Below are 6,741 nucleotides of genomic sequence, written 5' to 3' on the forward strand. Positions count from 1 at the left end.
GAGAGACAGTAAGTGCTGTGATACGGAAAGCTGCTCGCTGGGTAATCAGGTGCTGAAAAGTGACTGATGCTGAAAGCCCTGATTGGCATTAGCATTCATCACCAAAATGCCTGCTCATAACAAGCTTCCAATTTTAAAGCCTTATGTGAAGTACACACCTTACAATAGCCCATTCCACAGGTCAAAGATATACCTCAAGAAAAGTTAAAAGAAACAGAGATAAGACAGCAATGAATTATTTTGTCACTTCTCTCATGTTGTTCTGTAAACAATGGACAAGTTGCTTAAATACACTGTTTTGGTAAGTATTTTGATGTTTAATCATTATTTTTGCAGGTTAGGCTATCGGATAGGTGTAGTCTCTGGATGAGCTGCAATTGTTATCGAATAGAGAAAAATTAATTCCCAAGTATGGCTTCTTTGTACCGTACGAACCACGGAATTAAATGTAATTGGGGTCAACTTTGGTTGCCTTTTCAATAATTTTCATGTAGGGGCTTTCGGCAAGGGTTTATTTCTGAATCCTTTGTGAAAATAAAAAAGCAAACTCAAGAAAATAACAGGTTATATGAAAGTTAAATCACAAGGGAAAATTTAAAAGAGTTGAAGAGTTCCTATAAGCTTTCCAAGAATATAGTGGAGTTATAAAGAAGAGGACTGGACTGACCTCAAATACGGTCAGGTAAAATTATTCACGAAGAGAGATGATATTTCCGACTTCAAAAAACTGAGTATGCACATTTGGAGAGTTCTGCCGTTTATTTAAATAGTGATTATGAAAAAAACACGTTCATAAATAGACAGTGTGAGATCTACGAATAAATTCAACAAAAGTTATTTTGTATCTATTGCAGAGATAGGACCAAGCCTGACATTTAAATGAATGCCCACAGCAGTAGATTGAGGAGAGTAGGTAGACAGCTATATCCATTGCCAGCTGTCTTCCTTCTGTCCTGTATTTTAAAGCAATCAGAGTTGGAAAAAAAAGGAGATATTTTCTTCTTTTGGAAGAGAGAGGACTAACAAATGAGCTCTTTTTGCCTTGTTAAAATTAAGGATGCCAGATCTTAATTTATTTTATCACCCTCCATTTTTATTTCCAGCTCTAATGAAATACTTAGAGAACAGTTGGAATAAGCAGCGTAAAACTTCAAGCGAAAGAAAAGTCATTCTTTAGAAATAAATATCAAAACTAGGTCAGTAGCCTGTACCATAAAGCCTCCTTTATGCTGTTCTGGTAGTGGTAAAGGTTATTAAAGACCCAGAAAGAGTCCTAAAGGTTACTCCTTTGGAAAAGAAGACACCATCACTTGATCGGCATTGCTCCATACATAGCGTAGAAAGCAGGGGTGAGGTGCAGCAGCTCTGAATTCCTTCAAAAAGTAATGGAGCATGGAAAGAAGAGTAGAAGAGCGGCAGCCTTCAAACCGTTCAGGGTAAAGCTGGCCCAAAAGGCTCCAGGGCCATCAGAGGACAGCCGTGGCACAAGGCTGCCCGTGCACCCCTGCACGGGCAGCTCTGTCCTGGCTGCCTCCCCTGCCAGAGCCGTGGGAGCTACAGTCCTGCAGGGCTTGTGAACCACCTCTGCCAGCAAGCACCTTGCTGCTGACAGAGAAATTTCCTTTGGGACTTTTATATTTGGATTAAAGCTTTTTGCACCTTTCATCTCAGCTTGCAGAGCTGAAATGAATTCGGTAGTTAAGATTCTAAACTACCTAAAACAGCAAAAAAAATTCATTCTCTTAAGCAATTTTAGTGCATCTGTCTAGAGTGCTGATGTTGCCAGGGTGATCGTGTAGTAGAGCGGAGAGCAGGGAAACACTGGCTCTCTGTGTTTTGGGGCAGATGGCCTGCAAAATTGCTCTTACTGCATCTGCCCCCTTCCGAAACAGATCTTGGTTTAGAGTTAGTGGTTCTTTGACTTTCTCTAGCCTATGTGTCTGTGTCTTTCTTCATGTGAGCTTTAGGAATTTCAGTCATTACAGACCTGGGGCTGCAAACCTGCTTAGATGGAAATCCATGCCTATTTTGCCTTTTATTTCCCTCTGTACTGAATGGGAAAATTAAAGAGCATGTCTGAAGAGATTTGACTTCTCAGGAGAGGTGTTGCACAACTCCCAAGAAGACTGAAATCTGGATTCATGGGCAGCAACCAGTAAAGACACCTTTTACATGTGCTGTTGGTTGATCTCTGTAGTTTGCCTACAGAGACAGAGGAAAACCAAGCTTTTTGCAGATCCACTGCACAACAGTTACCTCTCTGACTGGCATGTCATTTATCCAGAAATCCCATATACACTGCATGGGCAAGTGTCACTGACTGAGATGGAAGGGCTAAAAACCCATTAGTCCCCTAATAAATCCACTTTGAAGAGAGTAAGGGCTAATCTGATCTATTGAGCTCCATACAATATTCCCCCGGGCAGAGTAGATTTACAGTGCCTCCAACAAGTGCAAGTGCAGATCACCACTGCTGCCTCAGGGGGTTCACTGGGGCTCAGCTCTGGTCGCTTAGTTTGCAGAGCTGTGGCACATTTGAATTCTTGGTTTCAGTTACAGCCAGAGCTTTTTCATTTGGGTTGTACTTGTTTTCTTCTCAAAACTTTAATAACATTGACATTTTAAGAGTTAATCACCCAAGTTAGATTTCTGCCCGTTCTATTTTCATTCAAGAATGACTAAAGGATTTTGATGCTGTGAAACCTGAACTGTAATCTGAACAGAGCTCAATTTCAAGCATCAGAATAAATATCTCTGTCCATCTGAGCTTAACCCATGATCCTTTCCCTCCTGACACTCCAGTGTCAAATCCATCCTCTCTCCCACATTCACCAGAAAGCCTTTGAATCACGTATCACAAAGCACACCAGCATTGTACATGGGTGTGAAACAAGTAGAAGTGCTAGAGACCTACTCACTTACAAAAATTGAGAATAACTCTACTGATGGCAAACGTACTATGCTGAATACAGCTTGGGCCCTGGGCCTAATGGTGCAAGGCAAGAGTTTGGCCACTGCTAGCAACAGGACCAGGGAACAATGGTGGCTCTGGGGACCTCCCTGCTCACCCAGCCGTGGAGCTCCCCTGGCACAGGCTCAGCCTGAAGCTGCTGTTTTAAACAGTCCCCACTAAACAAGTTGACCTCTGCTATGAGCAGGATCTGTCTTCTTGTTACAAGACACAGGAGAGAAATGCTGTGACTCACTCTGGGCCGGAGAGCCTGACTTGCCTTTGTATTGTCATTGCTGTTGCAAAAGCCAACTCTTACTTGTAGCACACAAATTTTCAGACTACTTTAGCAGCTGTATGATGCCTTGTCACTCTCACTGCTGAGCAAAGGTTATTGCATCTAGTGGTAAATCAAGGGGTGCATTACACTGGGAAAAATGTTGTTTTGCATAAACAACCTTCTTGAATCCTCCCAAGTCAGTCTCCAGCCTGTTTCTGGGACAGAGCCATGCCGTGTTACTCCTCATGGCAAAACCACATAAATAATAAATAATGAAGGAAAACTGGGAACAGGCTCACATAGGATTCAGATTTCTGATTCTGAGGCCTTTATCCAATCAGGGGGAAAATTGCTGTTCTTTTTTGAGCGGTGTGTAAAATAAATCTGAGAGTTTGTTTACAGATAAAGAAAATATACAAGAGTGCAACGGGATGAGCGTAATACTTCCCATACAGACTCTCTTTGCTTACTCAGAAGGAGTAAGCAGTCTGTCTACTTTTGAAGTTCTTCCACCTTTGCTTTGTTAATCAGCAGGGAAAATATTTTTTTCCTTGCCTTTTTTGTCATTTTAAGGTGAGAACTGTTCCGTAGGCTTTATGCTCCGTGTCACTTAAAGGAAGATGGAAATTAATGTGGGATACATTTTTTCTTACTATTTCTTTTTGGCTAATCTTTTTAATAAAATCTCTGTCCAAGAGCCAAATATAAATATGAAGCACTTGCTTCAGTGCTGATGATTGAAGCTGCTAAACCAGTGGATGTCCCTATGACACATGCATACCATATTCTGGTTTCAATCTCTGAATACACGAGCTTTTTTTTTTCCCCCCTCCAAAAGGGTGTAGTTGGCCAATGGAAGAAGTTTTGTCCTGCAGCTGCTATTGCTGCCAGTTTCTCATGTAGTAAAAGTGTATGATTCCAGTGGTGCTGTAAACTTCATCACTTCTGAAAGCATTTCTGCACATGCTGGACTGTAAAGTGACACTTACCAGGTGGTTTCTGTGCTCAAGTACATCTGCTCTGCCTGTCGTAACTTTTTCTAATTGTAGATGCTGTTGGTCCTGGGCCCGAGGCTGCCTCTTACTTTCAGCATTGACGTGTTGTAGTATCTCCTTACAAGTAAAATTAACTATGCCCTTGTCAGTCTCGTGGAAGTACTAACACAGAAGTAGTCTCTGCACAATTAAGGTGACTGTGGTGGCAGCCCAGAAGCGTGAAGTTTCTGTAGCCTGCTCTGAAATTACACCTCGTCACAGTGGTGAGGTAGAGAGGAACTTCACACTGTTTTATATTGCCAGTGATTTCAGGTAAGAGTCACAGTGGTGAGGTAGAGAGGAATTTCAAAATGTTTTATATTGCCAGTGATTTCAGGTAAGAAACTCCTATATTATCAGACACACTATCTCTTATTTATTGGATGATTCCCTTCGGTTTATGTAAACAAAATATTTTACTGCATAAAAAGTGCTGGAAAAACATTAAATGGAAGTGAATTCATCTGCAGGCATATTTAGTCTCTTAAAAATTTTAAGGTAAGCTTGTTTAAAATGCCAAAATGTCTTAAATGTGCTGTTTTAGAAGTACCGCAGGTCCTTGGAAATATCCTTTCACAGAATGTAGCCTTCTAAATGTTTAATTTAACAACTGATAATAGGATTCAGGCTCTTCAGGCTGAGAGCTTTCAGAAGTTTATTCAGCTTGTTTATCTAGATAGAGCAGGGACACAGCATGTAATTGAATAAACAATGGTTTAATTAATTTTTCAATCTTGCAGTATAGTTAATTTGTACATGTGAATGATAACCTCTTTGGCAGTTGCTGGTTTCAGATCATAAAGCAGTGTTCCACTACAGGGACAAAAAATGGCTTTTCAGTCCCCGTCTGTGTTTTACTTCTGAGGAAAGTACTATAAATCTTATATCTTTTTTATAGACAATAGAGAAATATTATGATGCTTGTTTGAAAGTTGAAATTTTATGGCCTTAGATCCTCTGTTTAGTAGTAGTTTGTCTTTCACTTCGGGATGAACTAGAACCTTTCCTGGGGGAAGGCGGTCTGGGTGTCCAGACCCAGTTTGCACAGCACTTTCATCAGCTCCCCGGCAACACGGGCTTATTGGCGGACCCGTCCAGCTGTAGAGGCTGGTGCGTGATTGCCTGGGTGTATGTGCAGACACTAACAGGCATTGGTTGGGTTGGCAGGATCGGATGAAGCACTATAGAAACACGGCCAGCTTTGTTTGCTTTCTCCCTTCTGAACACATGGCTGGGAATAAGACAGATGTCTGAGCATGCAGAATTTGGCCATTCCTACTTCTAATTGTAGTTTCAAGCTTTGGGGTTGTGCTTTTGGCTTGGTTTTCTGCTTGTTTGTTTGGATTCTTTCTACTGAAGCAAACAGAGCATTTGTAAAGTGCAGATACATTTCGAAAAACCACAATAAAATGAAAGAAAATCACAATAATTACAAAGGCTGAGTAAAGGTCAAAGATAGAGTTGGTCAAAGTCATCACCCAAACTTGCTCTGTAGTTTTCCCGTGGTGCGTCACAGCTCCTCAGACTTACACTGGGCACTGCCAGTCCTGTTTGCTTGATTGCCTTTTTCATGTCTCAGTCTTTTTTTAGAAGTCCTGAGCCCACAGCTGCATGAAGAAATAATATACAGACAAACTTTAAGACTTCGTATTAAACACAAGGTTGGTTTGGTCCTCCGTTAGGCTGTAGTAATCAGACTGAGAGCTTAAAACCTCCAGTTTTTCTCAGATTTGTCTTACAGTGCCATTTTTAGGATCCCGATATTTTTACCATTTTTAACTTGTTCTTTGACAATGATTCCAGGAAGAAAGGCAAGCATGAAATTATTGAGAAACTGCAGTTCCTGTGCCGTTGACACAGATGATGTGACTGGAGAATCATAGGAGTAATTTAGCAGCTAGTATGAAAAGATCTACTTAGGAATGTTCAGGTTTTGATACATGGGATTTTGGTTATGATTGAAGTGGCTTTTGGTTGCACAATAAGCTTGTGGCCATAAAACATTCCATTTATATTGCCCTTTACATTTTTCAATGCCATTGGTAAGGAAATACAGTGAAGATCTAACTGCAAGGAGAATTTGGTTGAGTGTTTATTGAAATAAGAAAAGCATCAGCAAAAATGTTATCATTCTGATCAGACCAAGCACATGACAGCAAGTCATTCGTTATATAAATTACCTCATCTAGTAGCATCTGAAGGTTATGTGGCTTGAAAACAAGCAGTTTAGGGTCTTTTGCAAGGAATTAGAAAGATAATGAGTGTAGAAACTCCTAAGCAAGTTTAAATCTCCAAGGTGTTTTCTGGCCTGCACGATTCCAAACAATAATCAACTGATACAGCAACTAATCACTCTCTTAGTAAAATCTGCGTGAGAAAAGTAATGGAGGAGACCTCTCACCTCCCTCCAGAGCCAGACAGCTTGGGAAAGAGCAAGCATAAGGAGACATCCACAAACCTGCAACAGCAGCCAGCAG

This window comes from Aptenodytes forsteri, unplaced genomic scaffold (genome assembly GCF_000699145.1).
Source record: "Aptenodytes forsteri isolate BGI_AS27 unplaced genomic scaffold, ASM69914v1 Scaffold184, whole genome shotgun sequence".
NCBI lineage: Eukaryota > Metazoa > Chordata > Aves > Sphenisciformes > Spheniscidae > Aptenodytes > Aptenodytes forsteri.